The sequence below is a fragment of the Pleurodeles waltl genome, chromosome 5, assembly GCF_031143425.1.
Source record: "Pleurodeles waltl isolate 20211129_DDA chromosome 5, aPleWal1.hap1.20221129, whole genome shotgun sequence".
NCBI classification, from domain to species: domain Eukaryota; kingdom Metazoa; phylum Chordata; class Amphibia; order Caudata; family Salamandridae; genus Pleurodeles; species Pleurodeles waltl.
In genome coordinates this window covers 1,453,020,789-1,453,048,700 of record NC_090444.1, presented here as the reverse complement: position 1 = coordinate 1,453,048,700, position 27,912 = coordinate 1,453,020,789, and positions in this window count along the sequence as shown.

Below are 27,912 nucleotides of genomic sequence, written 5' to 3'. Positions count from 1 at the left end.
AAACAGGTCTGTTTTCTGTGATGTGTCCACGTTGCGCTTTGGGGTGTTTCCTGTTGCGGGCGCTAGGCCTACCCACACAAGTGAGGTATCATTTTTATCGGGAGACATGGGGGAACGCTGGGTGGAAGGAAATTTGTAGCTCCTCTCAGATTCCAGAACTTTGTGCCACAAAAATGTGAGGGACATGTGTTTTTTTAGCCAAATTTTGAGGTTTGCAAAGGATTCTGGGTAACAGAACCTGGTCCGAGCCCCGCAAGTCACCCCTCCTTCGATTCCCCTAGGTCTCTAGTTTTCAGAAATGCACAGGTTTGGTAGGTTTCCCTAGGTGCCGGCTGAGCTAGAGGCCAAAATCTACAGGTAGGCACTTCGCAAAAAACACCTCTGTTTTTTTCCAAAATGTAGGATGTGTCCACGTTGCGCTTTGGGGTGTTTCCTGTCGCCGGAGCTAGGCCTACCCACGCAAGTGAGGTGTCATTTTTATCGGGAGACTTGGGGGAACGCTGGGTGGAAGGAAATTTGTAGCTCCTCTCAGATTCCAGAACTTTCTGCCACAGAAATGTGAGGGACATGTGTTTTTTTAGCCAAATTTTGAGGTTTGCAAAGGATTCTGGGTAACAGAACCTGGTCCGAGCCCCGCAAGTCACCCCTCCTTGGATTCCCCTAGGTCTCTAGTTTTCAGAAATGCACAGGTTTGGTAGGTTTCCCTAGGTGCCGGCTGAGCTAGAGGCCAAAATCTACAGGTAGGCACTTCGCAAAAAACACCTCTGTTTTTTTCCAAAATTTAGGATGTGTCCACGTTGCGCTTTGGGGTGTTTCCTGTCGCTGGCGCTAGGCCTACCCACGCAAGTGAGGTGTCATTTGTATCGGGAGACTTGGGGGAACGCTGGGTGGAAGGAAATTTGTAGCTCCTCTCAGATTCCAGAACTTTCTGCCACAAAAATGTGAGGGACATGTGTTTTTTTAGCCAAATTTTGAGGTTTGCAAAGGATTCTGGGTAACAGAACCTGGTCCGAACCCCGCAAGTCACCCCTCCTTGGATTCCCCTAGGTCTCTAGTTTTCAGAAATGCACAGGTTTGGTAGGTTTCCCTAGGTGCCGGCTGAGCTAGAGGCCAAAATCTACAGGTAGGCACTTCGCAAAAAACACCTCTGTTTTTTTCCAAAATGTAGGATGTGTCCACGTTGCGCTTTGGGGTGTTTCCTGTCGCCGGCGCTAGGCCTACCCACGCAAGTGAGGTGTCATTTTTATCGGGAGACTTGGGGGAACGCTGGGTGGAAGGAAATTTGTAGCTCCTCTCAGATTCCAGAACTTTCTGCCACAGAAATGTGAGGGACATGTGTTTGTTTTTTTTAGCCAAATTTTGAGGTTTGCAAAGGATTCTGGGTAACAGAACCTGGTCCGAGCCCCGCAAGTCACCCCTCCTTGGATTCCCCTAGGTCTCTAGTTTTCAGAAATGCACAGGTTTGGTAGGTTTCCCTAGGTGCCGGCTGAGCTAGAGGCCAAAATCTACAGGTAGTCACTTTGCTAAAAACAGCTCTGTTTTCTGTGATATGTCCACGTTGTGTTTTGGGGCATATCCTGTCGCGGGCGCTAGGCCTACCCACACAAGTGAGGTATCATTTTTATCGGGAGACGTGGGGGAACGCTGGGTGGAAGGAAATTTGTGGCTCCTCTCAGATTGTAGAACTTTCTGCCACAGAAATGTGAGGAACATGTGTTTTTTTAGCCAAATTTTGAGGTTTGCAAAGGATTCTGGGTAACAGAACCTGGTCCGAGCCACACAAGTCACCCCATCTTGGATTCCCCTAGGTCTCTGGTTTTCAGAAATGCACAGGTTTGGTAGGTTTCCCTAGGTGGCGGCTGAGCTACAGGCCAAAATCTACAGGTAGGCACTTTGCTAAAAACAGGTCTGTTTTCTGTGATGTGTCCACGTTGCCCTTTGGGGTGTTTCCTGTTGCGGGCGCTAGGCCTACCCACACAAGTGAGGTATCATTTTTATCGGGAGACGTGGGGGAACGCTGGGTGGAAGGAAATTTGTAGCTCCTCTCAGATTCCAGAACTTTCTGCCACAAAAATGTGAGGGACATGTGTTTGTTTTTTTAGCCAAATTTTGAGGTTTGCAAAGGATTCTGGGTAACAGAACCTGGTCCGAGCCCCGCAAGTCACCCCTCTTGGATTCCCCTAGGTCTCTAGTTTTCAGAAATGCACAGGTTTGGTAGGTTTCCCTAGGTGCCGGCTGAGCTAGAGGCCAAAATCTACAGGTAGGCACTTCGCAAAAAACACCTCTGTTTTTTTCCAAAATGTAGGATGTGTCCACGTTGCGCTTTGGGGTGTTTCCTGTCGCCGGCGCTAGGCCTACCCACGCAAGTGAGGTGTCATTTTTATCGGGAGACTTGGGGGAACGCTGGGTGGAAGGAAATTTGTAGCTCCTCTCAGATTCCAGAACTTTCTGCCACAGAAATGTGAGGGACATGTGTTTTTTTATCCAAATTTTGAGGTTTGCAAAGGATTCTGGGTAACAGAACCTGGTCCGAGCCCCGCAAGTCACCCCTCCTTGGATTCCCCTAGGTCTCTAGTTTTCAGAAATGCACAGGTTTGGTAGGTTTCCCTAGGTGCCGGCTGAGCTAGAGGCCAAAATCTACAGGTAGGCACTTCGCAAAAAACACCTCTGTTTTTTTCCAAAATTTAGGATGTGTCCACGTTGCGCTTTGGGGTGTTTCCTGTCGCCGGCGCTAGGCCTACCCACGCAAGTGAGGTGTCATTTTTATCGGGAGACTTGGGGGAACGCTGGGTGGAAGGAAATTTGTAGCTCCTCTCAGATTCCAGAACTTTCTGCCACAGAAATGTGAGGGACATGTGTTTTTTTAGCCAAATTTTGAGGTTTGCAAAGGATTCTGGGTAACAGAACCTGGTCCGAGCCCCGCAAGTCACCCCTCCTTGGATTCCCCTAGGTCTCTAGTTTTCAGAAATGCACAGGTTTGGTAGGTTTCCCTAGGTGCCGGCTGAGCTAGAGGCCAAAATCTACAGGTAGTCACTTTGCTAAAAACAGCTCTGTTTTCTGTGATATGTCCACGTTGTGTTTTGGGGCATATCCTGTCGCGGGCGCTAGGCCTACCCACACAAGTGAGGTATCATTTTTATTGGGAGACGTGGGGGAACGCTGGGTGGAAGGAAATTTGTGGCTCCTCTCAGATTGTAGAACTTTCTGCCACAGAAATGTGAGGAACATGTGTTTTTTTAGCCAAATTTTGAGGTTTGCAAAGGATTCTGGGTAACAGAACCTGGTCCGAGCCACACAAGTCACCCCATCTTGGATTCCCCTAGGTCTCTAGTTTTCAGAAATGCACAGGTTTGGTAGGTTTCCCTAGGTGGCGGCTGAGCTACAGGCCAAAATCTACAGGTAGGCACTTTGCTAAAAACAGGTCTGTTTTCTGTGATATGTCCACGTTGCGCTTTGGGGTGTTTCCTGTTGCGGGCGCTAGGCCTACCCACACAAGTGAGGTATCATTTTTATCGGGAGACGTGGGGCAACGCTGGGTGGAAGGAAATTTGTAGCTCCTCTCAGATTCCAGAACTTTCTGCCACAAAAATGTGAGGGACATGTGTTTTTTTAGCCAAATTTTGAGGTTTGCAAAGGATTCTGGTAACAGAACCTGGTCCGAGCCCCGCAAGTCACCCCTCCTTGGATTCCCCTAGGTCTCTAGTTTTCAGAAATGCACAGGTTTGGTAGGTTTCCCTAGGTGCCGGCTGAGCTAGAGGCCAAAATCTACAGGTAGGCACTTCGCAAAAAACACCTCTGTTTTTTTCCAAAATTTAGGATGTGTTCACGTTGCGCTTTGGGGTGTTTCCTGTCGCTGGCGCTAGGCCTACCCACGCAAGTGAGGTGTCATTTTTATCGGGAGACTTGGGGGAACGCTGGGTGGAAGGAAATTTGTAGCTCCTCTCAGATTCCAGAACTTTCTGCCACAGAAATGTGAGGGACATGTGTTTTTTTAGCCAAATTTTGAGGTTTGCAAAGGATTCTGGGTAACAGAACCTGGTCCGAGCCCCGCAAGTCACCCCTCCTTGGATTCCCCTAGGTCTCTAGTTTTCAGAAATGCACAGGTTTGGTAGGTTTCCCTAGGTGCCGGCTGAGCTAGAGGCCAAAATCTACAGGTAGTCACTTTGCTAAAAACAGCTCTGTTTTCTGTGATATGTCCACGTTGTGTTTTGGGGCATATCCTGTCGCGGGCGCTAGGCCTACCCACACAAGTGAGGTATCATTTTTATCGGAAGACGTGGGGGAACGCTGGGTGGAAGGAAATTTGTGGCTCCTCTCAGATTGTAGAACTTTCTGCCACAGAAATGTGAGGAACATGTGTTTTTTTAGCCAAATTTTGAGGTTTGCAAAGGATTCTGGGTAACAGAACCTGGTCCGAGCCACACAAGTCACCCCATCTTGGATTCCCCTAGGTCTCTAGTTTTCAGAAATGCACAGGTTTGGTAGGTTTCCCTAGGTGGCGGCTGAGCTACAGGCCAAAATCTACAGGTAGGCACTTTGCTAAAAACAGGTCTGTTTTCTGTGATATGTCCACGTTGCGCTTTGGGGTGTTTCCTGTTGCGGGCGCTAGGCCTACCCACACAAGTGAGGTATCATTTTTATCGGGAGACGTGTGGGAACGCTGGGTGGAAGGAAATTTGTAGCTCCTCTCAGATTCCAGAACTTTCTGCCACAAAAATGTGAGGGACATGTGTTTTTTTAGCCAAATTTTGAGGTTTGCAAAGGATTCTGGGTAACAGAACCTGGTCCGAGCCCCGCAAGTCACCCCTCCTTGGATTCCCCTAGGTCTCTAGTTTTCAGAAATGCACAGGTTTGGTAGGTTTCCCTAGGTGCCGGCTGAGCTAGAGGCCAAAATCTACAGGTAGGCACTTCGCAAAAAACACCTCTGTTTTTTTCCAAAATGTAGGATGTGTCCACGTTGCGCTTTGGGGTGTTTCCTGTCGCCGGCGCTAGGCCTACCCACGCAAGTGAGGTGTCATTTTTATCGGGAGACTTGGGGGAACGCTGGGTGGAAGGAAATTTGTAGCTCCTCTCAGATTCCAGAACTTTCTGCCACAGAAATGTGAGGGACATGTGTTTTTTTAGCCAAATTTTGAGGTTTGCAAAGGATTCTGGGTAACAGAACCTGGTCCGAGCCCCGCAAGTCACCCCTCCTTGGATTCCCCTAGGTCTCTAGTTTTCAGAAATGCACAGGTTTGGTAGGTTTCCCTAGGTGCCGGCTGAGCTAGAGGCCAAAATCTACAGGTAGGCACTTCGCAAAAAACACCTCTGTTTTTTTCCAAAATTTAGGATGTGTCCACGTTGCGCTTTGGGGTGTTTCCTGTCGCCGGCGCTAGGCCTACCCACGCAAGTGAGGTGTCATTTTTATCGGGAGACTTGGTGGAACGCTGGGTGGAAGGAAATTTGTAGCTCCTCTCAGATTCCAGAACTTTCTGCCACAGAAATGTGAGGGACATGTGTTTTTTTAGCCAAATTTTGAGGTTTGCAAAGGATTCTGGGTAACAGAACCTGGTCCGAGCCCCGCAAGTCACCCCTCCTTGGATTCCCCTAGGTCTCTAGTTTTCAGAAATGCACAGGTTTGGTAGGTTTCCCTAGGTGCCGGCTGAGCTAGAGGCCAAAATCTACAGGTAGTCACTTTGCTGAAAACAGCTCTGTTTTCTGTGATATGTCCACGTTGTGTTTTGGGGCATATCCTGTCGCGGGCGCTAGGCCTACCCACACAAGTGAGGTATCATTTTTATCGGGAGACGTGGGGGAACGCTGGGTGGAAGGAAATTTGTGGCTCCTCTCAGATTGTAGAACTTTCTGCCACAGAAATGTGAGGAACATGTGTTTTTTTAGCCAAATTTTGAGGTTTGCAAAGGATTCTGGGTAACAGAACCTGGTCCGAGCCACACAAGTCACCCCATCTTGGATTCCCCTAGGTCTCTAGTTTTCAGAAATGCACAGGTTTGGTAGGTTTCCCTAGGTGGCGGCTGAGCTACAGGCCAAAATCTACAGGTAGGCACTTTGCTAAAAACAGGTCTGTTTTCTGTGATGTGTCCACGTTGCGCTTTGGGGTGTTTCCTGTTGCGGGCGCTAGGCCTACCCACACAAGTGAGGTATCATTTTTATCGGGAGACATGGGGGAACGCTGGGTGGAAGGAAATTTGTAGCTCCTCTCAGATTCCAGAACTTTGTGCCACAAAAATGTGAGGGACATGTGTTTTTTTAGCCAAATTTTGAGGTTTGCAAAGGATTCTGGGTAACAGAACCTGGTCCGAGCCCCGCAAGTCACCCCTCCTTGGATTCCCCTAGGTCTCTAGTTTTCAGAAATGCACAGGTTTGGTAGGTTTCCCTAGGTGCCGGCTGAGCTAGAGGCCAAAATCTACAGGTAGGCACTTCGCAAAAAACACCTCTGTTTTTTTCCAAAATGTAGGATGTGTCCACGTTGCGCTTTGGGGTGTTTCCTGTCGCCGGAGCTAGGCCTACCCACGCAAGTGAGGTGTCATTTTTATCGGGAGACTTGAGGGAACGCTGGGTGGAAGGAAATTTGTAGCTCCTCTCAGATTCCAGAACTTTCTGCCACAGAAATGTGAGGGACATGTGTTTTTTTAGCCAAATTTTGAGGTTTGCAAAGGATTCTGGGTAACAGAACCTGGTCCGAGCCCCGCAAGTCACCCCTCCTTGGATTCCCCTAGGTCTCTAGTTTTCAGAAATGCACAGGTTTGGTAGGTTTCCCTAGGTGCCGGCTGAGCTAGAGGCCAAAATCTACAGGTAGGCACTTCGCAAAAAACACCTCTGTTTTTTTCCAAAATTTAGGGTGTGTCCACGTTGCGCTTTGGGGTGTTTCCTGTCGCTGGCGCTAGGCCTACCCACGCAAGTGAGGTGTCATTTGTATCGGGAGACTTGGGGGAACGCTGGGTGGAAGGAAATTTGTAGCTCCTCTCAGATTCCAGAACTTTCTGCCACAAAATTTGAGGGACATGTGTTTTTTTAGCCAAATTTTGAGGTTTGCAAAGGATTCTGGGTAACAGAACCTGGTCCGAACCCCGCAAGTCACCCCTCCTTGGATTCCCCTAGGTCTCTAGTTTTCAGAAATGCACAGGTTTGGTAGGGTTCCCTAGGTGGCGGCTGAGCTACAGGCCAAAATCTACAGGTAGGCACTTTGCTAAAAACAGGTCTGTTTTCTGTGATATGTCCACGTTGCGCTTTGGGGTGTTTCCTGTTGCGGGCGCTAGGCCTACCCACACAAGTGAGGTATCATTTTTATCGGGAGACGTGGGGGAACGCTGGGTGGAAGGAAATTTGTAGCTCCTCTCAGATTCCAGAACTTTCTGCCTCAAAAATGTGAGGGACATGTGTTTTTTTAGCCAAATTTTGAGGTTTGCAAAGGATTCTGGGTAACAGAACCTGGTCCGAGCCCCGCAAGTCACCCCTCCTTGGATTCCCCTAGGTCTCTAGTTTTCAGAAATGCACAGGTTTGGTAGGTTTCCCTAGGTGCCGGCTGAGCTAGAGGCCAAAATCTACAGGTAGGCACTTCGCAAAAAACACCTCTGTTTTTTTCCAAAATTTAGGATGTGTCCACGTTGCGCTTTGGGGTGTTTCCTGTCGCTGGCGCTAGGCCTACCCACGCAAGTGAGGTGTCATTTGTATCGGGAGACTTGGGGGAACGCTGGGTGGAAGGAAATTTGTAGCTCCTCTCAGATTCCAGAACTTTCTGCCACAAAAATGTGAGGGACATGTGTTTTTTTAGCCAAATTTTGAGGTTTGCAAAGGATTCTGGGTAACAGAACCTGGTCCGAACCCCGCAAGTCACCCCTCCTTGGATTCCCCTAGGTCTCTAGTTTTCAGAAATGCACAGGTTTGGTAGGTTTCCCTAGGTGCCGGCTGAGCTAGAGGCCAAAATCTACAGGTAGGCACTTCGCAAAAAACACCTCTGTTTTTTTCCAAAATGTAGGATGTGTCCACGTTGCGCTTTGGGGTGTTTCCTGTCGCCGGCGCTAGGCCTACCCACACAAGTGAGGTGTCATTTTTATCGGGAGACTTGGGGGAACGCTGGGTGGAAGGAAATTTGTAGCTCCTCTCAGATTCCAGAACTTTCTGCCACAGAAATGTGAGGGACATGTGTTTTTTTAGCCAAATTTTGAGGTTTGCAAAGGATTCTGGGTAACAGAACCTGGTCCGAGCCCCGCAAGTCACCCCTCCTTGGATTCCCCTAGGTCTCTAGTTTTCAGAAATGCACAGGTTTGGTAGGTTTCCCTAGGTGCCGGCTGAGCTAGAGGCCAAAATCTACAGGTAGGCACTTCGCAAAAAACACCTCTGTTTTTTTCCAAAATGTAGGATGTGTCCACGTTGCGCTTTGGGGTGTTTCCTGTCGCCGGCGCTAGGCCTACCCACGCAAGTGAGGTGTCATTTTTATCAGGAGACTTGGGGGAACGCTGGGTGGAAGGAAATTTGTAGCTCCTCTCAGATTCCAGAACTTTCTGCCACAGAAATGTGAGGGACATGTGTTTTTTTAGCCAAATTTTGAGGTTTGCAAAGGATTCTGGGTAACAGAACCTGGTCCGAGCCCCGCAAGTCACCCCTCCTTGGATTCCCCTAGGTCTCTAGTTTTCAGAAATGCACAGGTTTGGTAGGTTTCCCTAGGTGCCGGCTGAGCTAGAGGCCAAAATCTACAGGTAGGCACTTCGCAAAAAACACCTCTGTTTTTTTCCAAAATGTAGGATGTGTCCACGTTGCGCTTTGGGGTGTTTCCTGTCGCCGGCGCTAGGCCTACCCACGCAAGTGAGGTGTCATTTTTATCGGGAGACTTGGGGGAACGCTGGGTGGAAGGAAATTTGTAGCTCCTCTCAGATTCCAGAACTTTCTGCCACAGAAATGTGAGGGACATGTGTTTTTTTAGCCAAATTTTGAGGTTTGCAAAGGATTCTGGGTAACAGAACCTGGTCCGAGCCCCGCAAGTCACCCCTCCTTGGATTCCCCTAGGTCTCTAGTTTTCAGAAATGCACAGGTTTGGTAGGTTTCCCTAGGTGCCGGCTGAGCTAGAGGCCAAAATCTACAGGTAGTCACTTTGCTAAAAACAGCTCTGTTTTCTGTGATATGTCCACGTTGTGTTTTGGGGCATATCCTGTCGCGGGCGCTAGGCCTACCCACACAAGTGAGGTATCATTTTTATCGGGAGACGTGGGGGAACGCTGGGTGGAAGGAAATTTGTGGCTCCTCTCAGATTGTAGAACTTTCTGCCACAGAAATGTGAGGAACATGTGTTTTTTTAGCCAAATTTTGAGGTTTGCAAAGGATTCTGGGTAACAGAACCTGGTCCGAGCCACACAAGTCACCCCATCTTGGATTCCCCTAGGTCTCTAGTTTTCAGAAATGCACAGGTTTGGTAGGTTTCCCTAGGTGGCGGCTGAGCTACAGGCCAAAATCTACAGGTAGGCACTTTGCTAAAAACAGGTCTGTTTTCTGTGATGTGTCCACGTTGCGCTTTGGGGTGTTTCCTGTTGCGGGCGCTAGGCCTACCCACACAAGTGAGGTATCATTTTTATCGGGAGACATGGGGGAACGCTGGGTGGAAGGAAATTTGTAGCTCCTCTCAGATTCCAGAACTTTGTGCCACAAAAATGTGAGGGACATGTGTTTTTTTAGCCAAATTTTGAGGTTTGCAAAGGATTCTGGGTAACAGAACCTGGTCCGAGCCCCGCAAGTCACCCCTCCTTGGATTCCCCTAGGTCTCTAGTTTTCAGAAATGCACAGGTTTGGTAGGTTTCCCTAGGTGCCGGCTGAGCTAGAGGCCAAAATCTACAGGTAGGCACTTCGCAAAAAACACCTCTGTTTTTTTCCAAAATGTAGGATGTGTCCACGTTGCGCTTTGGGGTGTTTCCTGTCGCTGGCGCTAGGCCTACCCACGCAAGTGAGGTGTCATTTGTATCGGGAGACTTTGGGAACGCTGGGTGGAAGGAAATTTGTAGCTCCTCTCAGATTCCAGAACTTTCTGCCACAAAATTTGAGGGACATGTGTTTTTTTAGCCAAATTTTGAGGTTTGCAAAGGATTCTGGGTAACAGAACCTGGTCCGAACCCCGCAAGTCACCCCTCCTTGGATTCCCCTAGGTCTCTAGTTTTCAGAAATGCACAGGTTTGGTAGGTTTCCCTAGGTGCCGGCTGAGCTAGAGGCCAAAATCTACAGGTAGGCACTTCGCAAAAAACACCTCTGTTTTTTTCCAAAATGTAGGATGTGTCCACGTTGCGCTTTGGGGTGTTTCCTGTCGCCGGCGCTAGGCCTACCCACGCAAGTGAGGTGTCATTTTTATCGGGAGACTTGGGGGAACGCTGGGTGGAAGGAAATTTGTAGCTCCTCTCAGATTCCAGAACTTTCTGCCACAGAAATGTGAGGGACATGTGTTTTTTTAGCCAAATTTTGAGGTTTGCAAAGGATTCTGGGTAACAGAACCTGGTCCGAGCCCCGCAAGTCACCCCTCCTTGGATTCCCCTAGGTCTCTAGTTTTCAGAAATGCACAGGTTTGGTAGGTTTCCCTAGGTGCCGGCTGAGCTAGAGGCCAAAATCTACAGGTAGGCACTTCGCAAAAAACACCTCTGTTTTTTTCCAAAATTTAGGATGTGTCCACGTTGCGCTTTGGGGTGTTTCCTGTCGCTGGCGCTAGGCCTACCCACGCAAGTGAGGTGTCATTTGTATCGGGAGACTTTGGGAACGCTGGGTGGAAGGAAATTTGTAGCTCCTCTCAGATTCCAGAACTTTCTGCCACAAAATTTGAGGGACATGTGTTTTTTTAGCCAAATTTTGAGGTTTGCAAAGGATTCTGGGTAACAGAACCTGGTCCGAACCCCGCAAGTCACCCCTCCTTGGATTCCCCTAGGTCTCTAGTTTTCAGAAATGCACAGGTTTGGTAGGTTTCCCTAGGTGCCGGCTGAGCTAGAGGCCAAAATCTACAGGTAGGCACTTCGCAAAAAACACCTCTGTTTTTTTCCAAAATGTAGGATGTGTCCACGTTGCGCTTTGGGGTGTTTCCTGTCGCCGGCGCTAGGCCTACCCACGCAAGTGAGGTGTCATTTTTATCGGGAGACTTGAGGGAACGCTGGGTGGAAGGAAATTTGTAGCTCCTCTCAGATTCCAGAACTTTCTGCCACAGAAATGTGAGGGACATGTGTTTTTTTAGCCAAATTTTGAGGTTTGCAAAGGATTCTGGGTAACAGAACCTGGTCCGAGCCCCGCAAGTCACCCCTCCTTGGATTCCCCTAGGTCTCTAGTTTTCAGAAATGCACAGGTTTGGTAGGTTTCCCTAGGTGCCGGCTGAGCTAGAGGCCAAAATCTACAGGTAGGCACTTCGCAAAAAACACCTCTGTTTTTTTCCAAAATTTAGGGTGTGTCCACGTTGCGCTTTGGGGTGTTTCCTGTCGCTGGCGCTAGGCCTACCCACGCAAGTGAGGTGTCATTTGTATCGGGAGACTTGGGGGAACGCTGGGTGGAAGGAAATTTGTAGCTCCTCTCAGATTCCAGAACTTTCTGCCACAAAATTTGAGGGACATGTGTTTTTTTAGCCAAATTTTGAGGTTTGCAAAGGATTCTGGGTAACAGAACCTGGTCCGAACCCCGCAAGTCACCCCTCCTTGGATTCCCCTAGGTCTCTAGTTTTCAGAAATGCACAGGTTTGGTAGGTTTCCCTAGGTGGCGGCTGAGCTACAGGCCAAAATCTACAGGTAGGCACTTTGCTAAAAACAGGTCTGTTTTCTGTGATGTGTCCACGTTGCGCTTTGGGGTGTTTCCTGTTGCGGGCGCTAGGCCTACCCACACAAGTGAGGTATCATTTTTATCGGGAGACATGGGGGAACGCTGGGTGGAAGGAAATTTGTAGCTCCTCTCAGATTCCAGAACTTTGTGCCACAAAAATGTGAGGGACATGTGTTTTTTTAGCCAAATTTTGAGGTTTGCAAAGGATTCTGGGTAACAGAACCTGGTCCGAGCCCCGCAAGTCACCCCTCCTTGGATTCCCCTAGGTCTCTAGTTTTCAGAAATGCACAGGTTTGGTAGGTTTCCCTAGGTGCCGGCTGAGCTAGAGGCCAAAATCTACAGGTAGGCACTTCGCAAAAAACACCTCTGTTTTTTTCCAAAATGTAGGATGTGTCCACGTTGCGCTTTGGGGTGTTTCCTGTCGCCGGAGCTAGGCCTACCCACGCAAGTGAGGTGTCATTTTTATCGGGAGACTTGAGGGAACGCTGGGTGGAAGGAAATTTGTAGCTCCTCTCAGATTCCAGAACTTTCTGCCACAGAAATGTGAGGGACATGTGTTTTTTTAGCCAAATTTTGAGGTTTGCAAAGGATTCTGGGTAACAGAACCTGGTCCGAGCCCCGCAAGTCACCCCTCCTTGGATTCCCCTAGGTCTCTAGTTTTCAGAAATGCACAGGTTTGGTAGGTTTCCCTAGGTGCCGGCTGAGCTAGAGGCCAAAATCTACAGGTAGGCACTTCGCAAAAAACACCTCTGTTTTTTTCCAAAATTTAGGGTGTGTCCACGTTGCGCTTTGGGGTGTTTCCTGTCGCTGGCGCTAGGCCTACCCACGCAAGTGAGGTGTCATTTGTATCGGGAGACTTGGGGGAACGCTGGGTGGAAGGAAATTTGTAGCTCCTCTCAGATTCCAGAACTTTCTGCCACAAAATTTGAGGGACATGTGTTTTTTTAGCCAAATTTTGAGGTTTGCAAAGGATTCTGGGTAACAGAACCTGGTCCGAACCCCGCAAGTCACCCCTCCTTGGATTCCCCTAGGTCTCTAGTTTTCAGAAATACACAGGTTTGGTAGGGTTCCCTAGGTGGCGGCTGAGCTACAGGCCAAAATCTACAGGTAGGCACTTTGCTAAAAACAGGTCTGTTTTCTGTGATATGTCCACGTTGCGCTTTGGGGTGTTTCCTGTTGCGGGCGCTAGGCCTACCCACACAAGTGAGGTATCATTTTTATCGGGAGACGTGGGGGAACGCTGGGTGGAAGGAAATTTGTAGCTCCTCTCAGATTCCAGAACTTTCTGCCACAAAAATGTGAGGGACATGTGTTTTTTTAGCCAAATTTTGAGGTTTGCAAAGGATTCTGGGTAACAGAACCTGGTCCGAGCCCCGCAAGTCACCCCTCCTTGGATTCCCCTAGGTCTCTAGTTTTCAGAAATGCACAGGTTTGGTAGGTTTCCCTAGGTGCCGGCTGAGCTAGAGGCCAAAATCTACAGGTAGGCAGTTCGCAAAAAACACCTCTGTTTTTTTCCAAAATTTAGGATGTGTCCACGTTGCGCTTTGGGGTGTTTCCTGTCGCTGGCGCTAGGCCTACCCACGCAAGTGAGGTGTCATTTGTATCGGGAGACTTGGGGGAACGCTGGGTGGAAGGAAATTTGTAGCTCCTCTCAGATTCCAGAACTTTCTGCCACAAAAATGTGAGGGACATGTGTTTTTTTAGCCAAATTTTGAGGTTTGCAAAGGATTCTGGGTAACAGAACCTGGTCCGAACCCCGCAAGTCACCCCTCCTTGGATTCCCCTAGGTCTCTAGTTTTCAGAAATGCACAGGTTTGGTAGGTTTCCCTAGGTGCCGGCTGAGCTAGAGGCCAAAATCTACAGGTAGGCACTTCGCAAAAAACACCTCTGTTTTTTTCCAAAATGTAGGATGTGTCCACGTTGCGCTTTGGGGTGTTTCCTGTCGCCGGCGCTAGGCCTACCCACACAAGTGAGGTGTCATTTTTATCGGGAGACTTGGGGGAACGCTGGGTGGAAGGAAATTTGTAGCTCCTCTCAGATTCCAGAACTTTCTGCCACAGAAATGTGAGGGACATGTGTTTTTTTAGCCAAATTTTGAGGTTTGCAAAGGATTCTGGGTAACAGAACCTGGTCCGAGCCCCGCAAGTCACCCCTCCTTGGATTCCCCTAGGTCTCTAGTTTTCAGAAATGCACAGGTTTGGTAGGTTTCCCTAGGTGCCGGCTGAGCTAGAGGCCAAAATCTACAGGTAGGCACTTCGCAAAAAACACCTCTGTTTTTTTCCAAAATGTAGGATGTGTCCACGTTGCGCTTTGGGGTGTTTCCTGTCGCCGGCGCTAGGCCTACCCACGCAAGTGAGGTGTCATTTTTATCAGGAGACTTGGGGGAACGCTGGGTGGAAGGAAATTTGTAGCTCCTCTCAGATTCCAGAACTTTCTGCCACAGAAATGTGAGGGACATGTGTTTTTTTAGCCAAATTTTGAGGTTTGCAAAGGATTCTGGGTAACAGAACCTGGTCCGAACCCCGCAAGTCACCCCTCCTTGGATTCCCCTAGGTCTCTAGTTTTCAGAAATGCACAGGTTTGGTAGGTTTCCCTAGGTGCCGGCTGAGCTAGAGGCCAAAATCTACAGGTAGGCACTTCGCAAAAAACACCTCTGTTTTTTTCCAAAATGTAGGATGTGTCCACGTTGCGCTTTGGGGTGTTTCCTGTCGCCGGCGCTAGGCCTACCCACGCAAGTGAGGTGTCATTTTTATCGGGAGACTTGGGGGAACGCTGGGTGGAAGGAAATTTGTAGCTCCTCTCAGATTCCAGAACTTTCTGCCACAGAAATGTGAGGGACATGTGTTTGTTTTTTTTAGCCAAATTTTGAGGTTTGCAAAGGATTCTGGGTAACAGAACCTGGTCCGAGCCCCGCAAGTCACCCCTCCTTGGATTCCCCTAGGTCTCTAGTTTTCAGAAATGCACAGGTTTGGTAGGTTTCCCTAGGTGCCGGCTGAGCTAGAGGCCAAAATCTACAGGTAGTCACTTTGCTAAAAACAGCTCTGTTTTCTGTGATATGTCCACGTTGTGTTTTGGGGCATATCCTGTCGCGGGCGCTAGGCCTACCCACACAAGTGAGGTATCATTTTTATCGGGAGACGTGGGGGAACGCTAGGTGGAAGGAAATTTGTGGCTCCTCTCAGATTGTAGAACTTTCTGCCACAGAAATGTGAGGAACATGTGTTTTTTTAGCCAAATTTTGAGGTTTGCAAAGGATTCTGGGTAACAGAACCTGGTCCGAGCCACACAAGTCACCCCATCTTGGATTCCCCTAGGTCTCTAGTTTTCAGAAATGCACAGGTTTGGTAGGTTTCCCTAGGTGGCGGCTGAGCTACAGGCCAAAATCTACAGGTAGGCACTTTGCTAAAAACAGGTCTGTTTTCTGTGATGTGTCCACGTTGCGCTTTGGGGTGTTTCCTGTTGCGGGCGCTAGGCCTACCCACACAAGTGAGGTATCATTTTTATCGGGAGACATGGGGGAACGCTGGGTGGAAGGAAATTTGTAGCTCCTCTCAGATTCCAGAACTTTGTGCCACAAAAATGTGAGGGACATGTGTTTTTTTAGCCAAATTTTGAGGTTTGCAAAGGATTCTGGGTAACAGAACCTGGTCCGAGCCCCGCAAGTCACCCCTCCTTGGATTCCCCTAGGTCTCTAGTTTTCAGAAATGCACAGGTTTGGTAGGTTTCCCTAGGTGCCGGCTGAGCTAGAGGCCAAAATCTACAGGTAGGCACTTCGCAAAAAACACCTCTGTTTTTTTCCAAAATGTAGGATGTGTCCACGTTGCGCTTTGGGGTGTTTCCTGTCGCTGGCGCTAGGCCTACCCACGCAAGTGAGGTGTCATTTGTATCGGGAGACTTTGGGAACGCTGGGTGGAAGGAAATTTGTAGCTCCTCTCAGATTCCAGAACTTTCTGCCACAAAATTTGAGGGACATGTGTTTTTTTAGCCAAATTTTGAGGTTTGCAAAGGATTCTGGGTAACAGAACCTGGTCCGAACCCCGCAAGTCACCCCTCCTTGGATTCCCCTAGGTCTCTAGTTTTCAGAAATGCACAGGTTTGGTAGGTTTCCCTAGGTGCCGGCTGAGCTAGAGGCCAAAATCTACAGGTAGGCACTTCGCAAAAAACACCTCTGTTTTTTTCCAAAATGTAGGATGTGTCCACGTTGCGCTTTGGGGTGTTTCCTGTCGCCGGCGCTAGGCCTACCCACGCAAGTGAGGTGTCATTTTTATCGGGAGACTTGGGGGAACGCTGGGTGGAAGGAAATTTGTAGCTCCTCTCAGATTCCAGAACTTTCTGCCACAGAAATGTGAGGGACATGTGTTTTTTTAGCCAAATTTTGAGGTTTGCAAAGGATTCTGGGTAACAGAACCTGGTCCGAGCCCCGCAAGTCACCCCTCCTTGGATTCCCCTAGGTCTCTAGTTTTCAGAAATGCACAGGTTTGGTAGGTTTCCCTAGGTGCCGGCTGAGCTAGAGGCCAAAATCTACAGGTAGGCACTTCGCAAAAAACACCTCTGTTTTTTTCCAAAATTTAGGATGTGTCCACGTTGCGCTTTGGGGTGTTTCCTGTCGCTGGCGCTAGGCCTACCCACGCAAGTGAGGTGTCATTTGTATCGGGAGACTTTGGGAACGCTGGGTGGAAGGAAATTTGTAGCTCCTCTCAGATTCCAGAACTTTCTGCCACAAAATTTGAGGGACATGTGTTTTTTTAGCCAAATTTTGAGGTTTGCAAAGGATTCTGGGTAACAGAACCTGGTCCGAACCCCGCAAGTCACCCCTCCTTGGATTCCCCTAGGTCTCTAGTTTTCAGAAATGCACAGGTTTGGTAGGTTTCCCTAGGTGCCGGCTGAGCTAGAGGCCAAAATCTACAGGTAGGCACTTCGCAAAAAACACCTCTGTTTTTTTCCAAAATGTAGGATGTGTCCACGTTGCGCTTTGGGGTGTTTCCTGTCGCCGGCGCTAGGCCTACCCACGCAAGTGAGGTGTCATTTTTATCGGGAGACTTGAGGGAACGCTGGGTGGAAGGAAATTTGTAGCTCCTCTCAGATTCCAGAACTTTCTGCCACAGAAATGTGAGGGACATGTGTTTTTTTAGCCAAATTTTGAGGTTTGCAAAGGATTCTGGGTAACAGAACCTGGTCCGAGCCCCGCAAGTCACCCCTCCTTGGATTCCCCTAGGTCTCTAGTTTTCAGAAATGCACAGGTTTGGTAGGTTTCCCTAGGTGCCGGCTGAGCTAGAGGCCAAAATCTACAGGTAGGCACTTCGCAAAAAACACCTCTGTTTTTTTCCAAAATTTAGGGTGTGTCCACGTTGCGCTTTGGGGTGTTTCCTGTCGCTGGCGCTAGGCCTACCCACGCAAGTGAGGTGTCATTTGTATCGGGAGACTTGGGGGAACGCTGGGTGGAAGGAAATTTGTAGCTCCTCTCAGATTCCAGAACTTTCTGCCACAAAATTTGAGGGACATGTGTTTTTTTAGCCAAATTTTGAGGTTTGCAAAGGATTCTGGGTAACAGAACCTGGTCCGAACCCCGCAAGTCACCCCTCCTTGGATTCCCCTAGGTCTCTAGTTTTCAGAAATGCACAGGTTTGGTAGGTTTCCCTAGGTGCCGGCTGAGCTAGAGGCCAAAATCTACAGGTAGGCACTTCGCAAAAAACACCTCTGTTTTTTTCCAAAATGTAGGATGTGTCCACGTTGCGCTTTGGGGTGTTTCCTGTCGCCGGCGCTAGGCCTACCCACGCAAGTGAGGTGTCATTTTTATCGGGAGACTTGGGGGAACGCTGGGTGGAAGGAAATTTGTAGCTCCTCTCAGATTCCAGAACTTTCTGCCACAGAAATGTGAGGGACATGTGTTTTTTTAGCCAACTTTTGAGGTTTGCAAAGGATTCTGGGTAACAGAACCTGGTCCGAGCCCCGCAAGTCACCCCTCCTTGGATTCCCCTAGGTCTCTAGTTTTCAGAAATGCACAGGTTTGGTAGGTTTCCCTAGGTGCCGGCTGAGCTAGAGGCCAAAATCTACAGGTAGGCACTTCGCAAAAAACACCTCTGTTTTTTTCCAAAATGTAGGATGTGTCCACGTTGCGCTTTGGGGTGTTTCCTGTCGCCGGCGCTAGGCCTACCCACGCAAGTGAGGTGTTATTTTTATCGGGAGACTTGGGGGAACGCTGGGTGGAAGGAAATTTGTAGCTCCTCTCAGATTCCAGAACTTTCTGCCACAGAAATGTGAGGGACATGTGTTTTTTTAGCCAAATTTTGAGGTTTGCAAAGGATTCTGGGTAACAGAACCTGGTCCGAGCCCCGCAAGTCACCCCTCCTTGGATTCCCCTAGGTCTCTAGTTTTCAGAAATGCACAGGTTTGGTAGGTTTCCCTAGGTGCCGGCTGAGCTAGAGGCCAAAATCTACAGGTAGTCACTTTGCTAAAAACAGCTCTGTTTTCTGTGATATGTCCACGTTGTGTTTTGGGGCATATCCTGTCGCGGGCGCTAGGCCTACCCACACAAGTGAGGTATCATTTTTATCGGGAGACGTGGGGGAACGCTGGGTGGAAGGAAATTTGTGGCTCCTCTCAGATTGTAGAACTTTCTGCCACAGAAATGTGAGGAACATGTGTTTTTTTAGCCAAATTTTGAGGTTTGCAAAGGATTCTGGGTAACAGAACCTGGTCCGAGCCACACAAGTCACCCCATCTTGGATTCCCCTAGGTCTCTAGTTTTCAGAAATGCACAGGTTTGGTAGGTTTCCCTAGGTGGCGGCTGAGCTACAGGCCAAAATCTACAGGTAGGCACTTTGCTAAAAACAGGTCTGTTTTCTGTGATGTGTCCACGTTGCGCTTTGGGGTGTTTCCTGTTGCGGGTGCTAGGCCTACCCACACAAGTGAGGTATCATTTTTATCGGGAGACATGGGGGAACGCTGGGTGGAAGGAAATATGTAGCTCCTCTCAGATTCCAGAACTTTGTGCCACAAAAATGTGAGGGACATGTGTTTTTTTAGCCAAATTTTGAGGTTTGCAAAGGATTCTGGGTAACAGAACCTGGTCCGAGCCCCGCAAGTCACCCCTCCTTGGATTCCCCTAGGTCTCTAGTTTTCAGAAATGCACAGGTTTGGTAGGTTTCCCTAGGTGCCGGCTGAGCTAGAGGCCAAAATCTACAGGTAGGCACTTCGCAAAAAACACCTCTGTTTTTTTCCAAAATGTAGGATGTGTCCACGTTGCGCTTTGGGGTGTTTCCTGTCGCCGGCGCTAGGCCTACCCACGCAAGTGAGGTGTCATTTTTATCGGGAGACTTGGGGGAACGCTGGGTGGAAGGAAATTTCTAGCTCCTCTCAGATTCCAGAACTTTCTGCCACAGAAATGTGAGGGACATGTGTTTTTTTAGCCAAATTTTGAGGTTTGCAAAGGATTCTGGGTAACAGAACCTGGTCCGAGCCCCGCAAGTCACCCCTCCTTGGATTCCCCTAGGTCTCTAGTTTTCAGAAATGCACAGGTGTGGTAGGTTTCCCTAGGTGCCGGCTGAGCTAGAGGCCAAAATCTACAGGTAGGCACTTCGCAAAAAACACCTCTGTTTTTTTCCAAAATTTAGGATGTGTCCACGTTGCGCTTTGGGGTGTTTCCTGTCGCTGGCGCTAGGCCTACCCACGCAAGTGAGGTGTCATTTGTATCGGGAGACTTGGGGGAACGCTGGGTGGAAGGAAATTTGTAGCTCCTCTCAGATTCCAGAACTTTGTGCCACAAAAATGTGAGGGACATGTGTTTTTTTAGCCAAATTTTGAGGTTTGCAAAGGATTCTGGGTAACAGAACCTGGTCCGAGCCCCGCAAGTCACCCCTCCTTGGATTCCCCTAGGTCTCTAGTTTTCAGAAATGCACAGGTTTGGTAGGTTTCCCTAGGTGCCGGCTGAGCTAGAGGCCAAAATCTACAGGTAGGCACTTCGCAAAAAACACCTCTGTTTTTTTCCAAAATGTAGGATGTGTCCACGTTGCGCTTTGGGGTGTTTCCTGTCGCCGGCGCTAGGCCTACCCACGCAAGTGAGGTGTCATTTTTATCGGGAGACTTGGGGGAACGCTGGGTGGAAGGAAATTTGTAGCTCCTCTCAGATTCCAGAACTTTCTGCCACAGAAATGTGAGGGACATGTGTTTTTTTAGCCAAATTTTGAGGTTTGCAAAGGATTCTGGGTAACAGAACCTGGTCCGAGCCCCGCAAGTCACCCCTCCTTGGATTCCCCTAGGTCTCTAGTTTTCAGAAATGCACAGGTTTGGTAGGTTTCCCTAGGTGCCGGCTGAGCTAGAGGCCAAAATCTACAGGTAGGCACTTCGCAAAAAACACCTCTGTTTTTTTCCAAAATGTAGGATGTGTCCACGTTGCGCTTTGGGGTGTTTCCTGTCGCCGGCGCTAGGCCTACCCACGCAAGTGAGGTGTCATTTTTATCGGGAGACTTGGGGGAACGCTGGGTGGAAGGAAATTTGTAGCTCCTCTCAGATTCCAGAACTTTCTGCCACAGAAATGTGAGGGACATGTGTTTTTTTCGCCAAATTTTGAGGTTTGCAAAGGATTCTGGGTAACAGAACCTGGTCCGAGCCCCGCAAGTCACCCCTCCTTGGATTCCCCTAGGTCTCTAGTTTTCAGAAATGCACAGGTTTGGTAGGTTTCCCTAGGTGCCGGCTGAGCTAGAGGCCAAAATCTACAGGTAGTCACTTTGCTAAAAACAGCTCTGTTTTCTGTGATCTGTCCACGTTGTGTTTTGGGGCATATCCTGTCGCGGGCGCTAGGCCTACCCACACAAGTGAGGTATCATTTTTATCGGGAGACGTGGGGGAACGCTGGGTGGAAGGAAATTTGTGGCTCCTCTCAGATTGTAGAACTTTCTGCCACAGAAATGTGAGGAACATGTGTTTTTTAGCCAAATTTTGAGGTTTGCAAAGGATTCTGGGTAACAGAACCTGGTCCGAGCCACACAAGTCACCCCATCTTGGATTCCCCTAGGTCTCTAGTTTTCAGAAATGCACAGGTTTGGTAGGTTTCCCTAGGTGGCGGCTGAGCTACAGGCCAAAATCTACAGGTAGGCACTTTGCTAAAAACAGGTCTGTTTTCTATGATGTGTCCACGTTGCGCTTTGGGGTGTTTCCTGTTGCGGGCGCTAGGCCTACCCACACAAGTGAGGTATCATTTTTATCGGAAGACATGGGGGAATGCTGGGTGGAAGGAAATTTGTAGCTCCTCTCAGATTCCAGAACTTTGTGCCACAAAAATGTGAGGGACATGTGTTTTTTTAGCCAAATTTTGAGGTTTGCAAAGGATTCTGGGTAACAGAACCTGGTCCGAGCCCCGCAAGTCACCCCTCCTTGGATTCCCCTAGGTCTCTAGTTTTCAGAAATGCACAGGTTTGGTAGGTTTCCCTAGGTGCCGGCTGAGCTAGAGGCCAAAATCTACAGGTAGGCACTTCGCAAAAAACACCTCTGTTTTTTTCCAAAATGTAGGATGTGTCCACGTTGCGCTTTGGGGTGTTTCCTGTCGCCGGCGCTAGGCCTACCCACGCAAGTGAGGTGTCATTTTTATCGGGAGACTTGGGGGAACGCTGGGTGGAAGGACATTTGTAGCTCCTCTCAGATTCCAGAACTTTCTGCCACAGAAATGTGAGGGATATGTGTTTTTTTAGCCAAATTTTGAGGTTTGCAAAGGATTCTGGGTAACAGAACCTGGTCCGAGCCCCGCAAGTCACCCCTCCTTGGATTCCCCTAGGTCTCTAGTTTTCAGAAATGCACAGGTTTGGTAGGTTTGCCTAGGTGCCGGCTGAGCTAGAGGCCAAAATCTACAGGTAGGCACTTCGCAAAAAACACCTCTGTTTTTTTCCAAAATTTAGGATGTGTCCACGTTGCGCTTTGGGGTGTTTCCTGTCGCCGGCGCTAGGCCTACCCACGCAAGTGAGGTGTCATTTGTATCGGGAGACTTGGGGGAACGCTGGGTGGAAGGAAATTTGTAGCTCCTCTCAGATTCCAGAACTTTCTGCCACAAAAATGTGAGGGACATGTGTTTTTTTAGCCAAATTTTGAGGTTTGCAAAGGATTCTGGGTAACAGAACCTGGTCCGAGCCCCGCAAGTCACCCCTCCTTGGATTCCCCTAGGTCTCTAGTTTTCAGAAATGCACAGGTTTGGTAGGTTTCCCTAGGTGCCGGCTGAGCTAGAGGCCAAAATCTACAGGTAGGCACTTCGCAAAAAACACCTCTGTTTTTTTCCAAAATGTAGGATGTGTCCACGTTGCGCTTTGGGGTGTTTCCTGTCGCCGGCGCTAGGCCTACCCACGCAAGTGAGGTGTCATTTTTATCGGGAGACTTGGGGGAACGCTGGGTGGAAGGAAATTTGTAGCTCCTCTCAGATTCCAGAACTTTCTGCCACAGAAATGTGAGGGACATGTGTTTTTTTAGCCAAATTTTGAGGTTTGCAAAGGATTCTGGGTAACAGAACCTGGTCCGAGCCCCGCAAGTCACCCCTCCTTGGATTCCCCTAGGTCTCTAGTTTTCAGAAATGCACAGGTTTGGTAGGTTTCCCTAGGTGCCGGCTGAGCTAGAGGCCAAAATCTACAGGTAGGCACTTCGCAAAAAACACCTCTGTTTTTTTCCAAAATGTAGGATGTGTCCACGTTGCGCTTTGGGGTGTTTCCTGTCGCCGGCGCTAGGCCTACCCACGCAAGTGAGGTGTCATTTTTATCGGGAGACTTGGGGGAACGCTGGGTGGAAGGAAATTTGTAGCTCCTCTCAGATTCCAGAACTTTCTGCCACAGAAATGTGAGGGACATGTGTTTTTTTAGCCAAATTTTGAGGTTTGCAAAGGATTCTGGGTAACAGAACCTGGTCCGAGCCACACAAGTCACCCCATCTTGGATTCCCCTAGGTCTCTAGTTTTCAGAAATGCACAGGTTTGGTAGGTTTCCCTAGGTGGCGGCTGAGCTACAGGCCAAAATCTACAGGTAGGCACTTTGCTAAAAACAGGTCTGTTTTCTATGATGTGGCCACGTTGCGCTTTGGGGTGTTTCCTGTTGCGGGCGCTAGGCCTACCCACACAAGTGAGGTATCATTTTTATCGGAAGACATGGGGGAATGCTGGGTGGAAGGAAATTTGTAGCTCCTCTCAGATTCCAGAACTTTGTGCCACAAAAATGTGAGGGACATGTGTTTTTTTAGCCAAATTTGGAGGTTTGCAAAGGATTCTGGGTAACAGAACCTGGTCCGAGCCCCGCAAGTCACCCCTCCTTGGATTCCCCTAGGTCTCTAGTTTTCAGAAATGCACAGGTTTGGTAGGTTTCCCTAGGTGCCGGCTGAGCTAGAGGCCAAAATCTACAGGTAGGCACTTCGCAAAAAACACCTCTGTTTTTTTCCAAAATGTAGGATGTGTCCACGTTGCGCTTTGGGGTGTTTCCTGTCGCCGGCGCTAGGCCTACCCACGCAAGTGAGGTGTCATTTTTATCGGGAGACTTGGGGGAACGCTGGGTGGAAGGACATTTGTAGCTCCTCTCAGATTCTAGAACTTTCTGCCACAGAAATGTGAGGGATATGTGTTTTTTTAGCCAAATTTTGAGGTTTGCAAAGGATTCTGGGTAAAAGAACCTGGTCCGAGCCCCGCAAGTCACCCCTCCTTGGATTCCCCTAGGTCTCTAGTTTTCAGAAATGCACAGGTTTGGTAGGTTTCCCTAGGTGCCGGCTGAGCTAGAGGCCAAAATCTACAGGTAGGCACTTCGCAAAAAACACCTCTGTTTTTTTCCAAAATGTAGGATGTGTCCACGTTGCGCTTTGGGGTGTTTCCTGTCGCCGGCGCTAGGCCTACCCACGCAAGTGAGGTGTCATTTTTATCGGGAGACTTGGGGGAACGCTGGGTGGAAGGAAATTTGTAGCTCCTCTCAGATTCCAGAACTTTCTGCCACAGAAATGTGAGGGACATGTGTTTTTTTAGCCACATTTTGAGGTTTGCAAAGGATTCTGGGTAACAGAACCTGGTCCGAGCCCCGCAAGTCACCCCTCCTTGGATTCCCCTAGGTCTCTAGTTTTCAGAAATGTACAGGTTTGGTAGGTTTCCCTAGGTGCCGGCTGAGCTAGAGGCCAAAATCTACAGGTAGTCACTTTGCTAAAAACAGCTCTGTTTTCTGTGATATGTCCACGTTGTGTTTTGGGGCATATCCTGTCGCGGGCGCTAGGCCTACCCACACAAGTGAGGTATCATTTTTATCGGGAGACGTGGGGGAACGCTGGGTGGAAGGAAATTTGTGGCTCCTCTCAGATTCCAGAACTATCTGCCATAGAAATGTGAGGAACATGTGGTTTTTTTAGCCAGATTCATTTGTTTTCCTCGATTGATGGATAATTCATAACCCCTGTTTTTGTAGACCCACTAATATTGCTCTTGTTTTTTCAATTATTACATCTTCTTCAAAACTTTGAAGTGCCGTTCGCATAATTGAATATTAATTGATTAAGTTTGGCCTGTGCACTGTATTCCTAACTTTATGATTTCTTCTAAGACAAAGGACAGCGACCATGTTAAATCCTTATTAAACACAAGAAAAATATTAAGAATGCCTTTATTGTAAATATTATTGTAAATTACATTTTATATTTATTTTAAACATAGCACTAAGTAAAAAAAAGTTACAGCACATTTTACATATTTTTCAGAAGTCTAAATTAAAGAAATCCTGCATAAAATAAAAAATATATTTGATACGAAATTACTAATTATTAAAAGTAATGTATATAATTCATTTTAAGTAATTTAATTGTTTTCTAACTGAATGTATTGTAACATTAATTTGAAATGTAAAAAGGGCATTAAAATAATTTAGATTTAAAATAAAAATATGCACTATTTAAAAAAATGTGTTCTACATTAAATTATACGTATACATACTTTTAACTAATTAAATTGAATTGAATTAATGTGTAGGAAAGTGCCCCTATTGGATGGTCATCGCCCCTCCACACTTTTTGCTGGGAGCCCAGCATCCTCCTGCAGAAAAGGCACCTGTCGTCGCAAAGCCAAGTTGTGAAGAATACAGCAGGCCACGATGATCTGGCACACCTTCTTTGGTGAGTAGAATAGTGATCCACCTGTCGTATGGAGGCACCTGAACCTGGCTTCAGGAGGCCGAAGGTCCGCTCTATAATCCTCCGAGTTCGGCCATGGACCTCATTGTAGCGTTCCTCTGCCCTTGTCCTGGGATTCCTCACTGGGGTCAGTAACCATAACAGTTTGGGGTAACCAGAGTCACCTGCAAATGGCGAGGGACAACTGTTAGACACACCCTAACCTGTAGGGATATCCCCAGACCCAGACAACCATTCCCACTGACTTGCTTCCAGGTGCTCACCTAATAGCCACACACGGTGCCTCTGGAGTTGACCCATCACATAAGGGATGCTGCTATTCCTCAAAACCTAAGCGTCATGCACTGAGCCAGGGAATTTGGCATCACCATGGGAGATGTACTGGTCGGCCAACACACCATCTGCACATTCATCGAATGATAACTCTTCCGGTTTCTGTACACCTGTTCACTCCTGTAGGGGGTACCAAAGCCACATGTGTTCCATCAATGGCACCTATGATGTTGGGGATATGTCCCAGGGCATAGAAATCACCTTTCACTGTAGGCAAATCCTCCACCTAAGGGAAAACGATGTAGCTCTGCATGTGTTTCAGCAGGGCAGACAACACTCTGGACAACACTTTGGAAAACATAGGTTGGGACATCCCTGATGCTATGGCCACTGTAGTTTGAAATGACCCACTTGCAAGGAAATGGAGTACTGAAAGAACCTGCACTAGAGGGGGGATTCCTGTGGGATGGGGGATAGCTGACATCAGGTCTGGCTCCAACTGGGTACACAGTTCCAGGGTTGTGGCACGATCAAGCCTGTAGGTGATGATCACATGTCTTTCCTCCATTGTTGACAGGCCCACCAGCGGTCTGTACACTGGAGGATGCCGCCATCTCCTCACATGTCCTAGCGGATGGTGCCTATGAAGGACAACAGCGACCACAGAGTCAACCAACTCAGAGGTACGTACACACAGCTTCCACAGTACACGAATCATAAATCCGAAATAAGCATGTATGAGTGTTGAGGCAAGGCCTAGGTATGTGTGACGCAGTTAAAAATTAAGCCATGTGGGCCCCTGAAATGGCGGCTGCCTGACCTGTAAAGTGGGACAATGGGATGTGAGGTAACTGTGCTGCCGTTGTGCACCGTCGCGGTAGGCGGTCGAAGACCGTGGCGCAATTCTGCATTGGTTAACATTGGAACCTATGGGTCCCAGGAGCTAATTACGATGTACGCCGGAGGTGACGGTCTGCACCGCCGCGGACGTGACCACCATTTTCTATCTGTTCAATCACTCAATATCTGATCTTTGACAGGAGAGGACCTACACTGCAAGTGCTGCTGTGACCTCAGTCTGGAAGAGACAATGGCTCGTGCGTCTGGGTAAAGGTCCTCCCCCAGTACACGCTACTCTACGGTCCTCCAGACAAACAGGTAAGTACACTGGGAGCATCCTGTATGGGCTATGCCTGTGTGGAGTGGGGTGGATGAAAGATGGGGTGGGGAGATTGAGGCGTGCATGTAATGACGGTCCATGTGCCACATGGCAAGGGTAGTGATGGGGGCCAATGATTGCGACGGTGCAGTTGGTAATAACTTTTCTTTTTCCCCTGTACAATTCCTGTAGGTCAGCGCCCACCAGAAGAAGGATGTTTGGCGTGCCATCGCCAAGGACGTCCGGACCCTGGGGGTCTATCACAGACAGAGCACCCACTGCCGTAAGAGATGGGAGGACATTCGCCGCTGGAGCAAGAAGACGGCGGAGGCCCAGCTGGGGATCGCCTTCCAACGTGGGAAGGGTGCCCGTCGCACCATGACCCCCCTGATGTTCAGGATCCTGGCAGTGGCGTTTGAGTGCATCACAGCAGCCACAAGGGGGTGAGTACACTCTCATTCAGCTGATTCAGCGCGCAGTGGAGGTGTCTGGGTGGGGGAGGTGGGCTGTGGGTTTCCCTAGGCCAGGGCGAGTGTGCTAGTTAAGTCCCCTTCTTCTGGCAGATCCAGTGCCACCCCACCCCACCTGTGTACAGTGCCAACTACACCTAGTCAGGCTCCTGTGACATCCATGTGTGCAGATGTCAGCCATAGCCTTGTAGGCCAAGTCCCAGGGATTGAAGAGTGGACCCCAAGTGCGCGGCGTAGTGCAGGGGGCTTCTGTGTCTGTCGTGTCAGCCAACGGTAGCGGTAATGCATGCACTCAACATGGCTTTCTTCTGTCGTCCCCCCCTTTTTGTGGTCTCCCTGTTCTTGTGTGCATTAGCGTCATCAGGCGGAGGAGCAGTGGCACCGGAGCAGGAGGGAGCTGCATCCCACATGGCCCTGGAGGGCGAGACAACGGACTCGGAATTCACCAGTGAGACGTAGGGCGAGGGGAGCTCCACGGCGGGGACAGGAACTGAGACCAGTGATACGGACTCGTCCTCTGATGGGAGCTCCCTTGTGGTGGCGGCCACATCTGTGCCTCCTGCATCTACAGGTACAGCCGCCACCCCCCCTACCAGCACCACCCTCCCAGCAGCCCCTCAGCCTTTGCCCCGTGCCCACTCACCCAGGAGGGTGGGCATCTCCTTCACCCCAGGCACCTCAGGCCCTGCCCCAGTCATCCCTGCTGCCCTCCGTGAGGAGGCCATTGACCTCCTCAGGTCCCTCACTGTTGGGCAGTCTACCATTTTGAATGCCACCCAGGGTGTAGAGAGGCAGTTGCAACAAACAAATGCATTCCTGGAGGGCATTCATTCTGGTCAGCCAGCCCTTCAGCAAGCTTTTCAGACTCTGGCCTCAGCACTGATGTCAGCAATTGTCCCTGTCTCTAGCCTCCCCCCTCCAACTTCCTCCACCCAGACCCACACCCCTGTACCTCAGCCTATCCCAAGCACACCATCGGACCAGCATGCACACACGTCAACACACAAGGGAAACTCTGGCAAATATAAGCTCCACACATCCCACAGGCACTCATGCAAGCATCACACACATGCAGACACACCAACATCCACTGCCTCCACTGTGTCCCCCTCCTCCTCG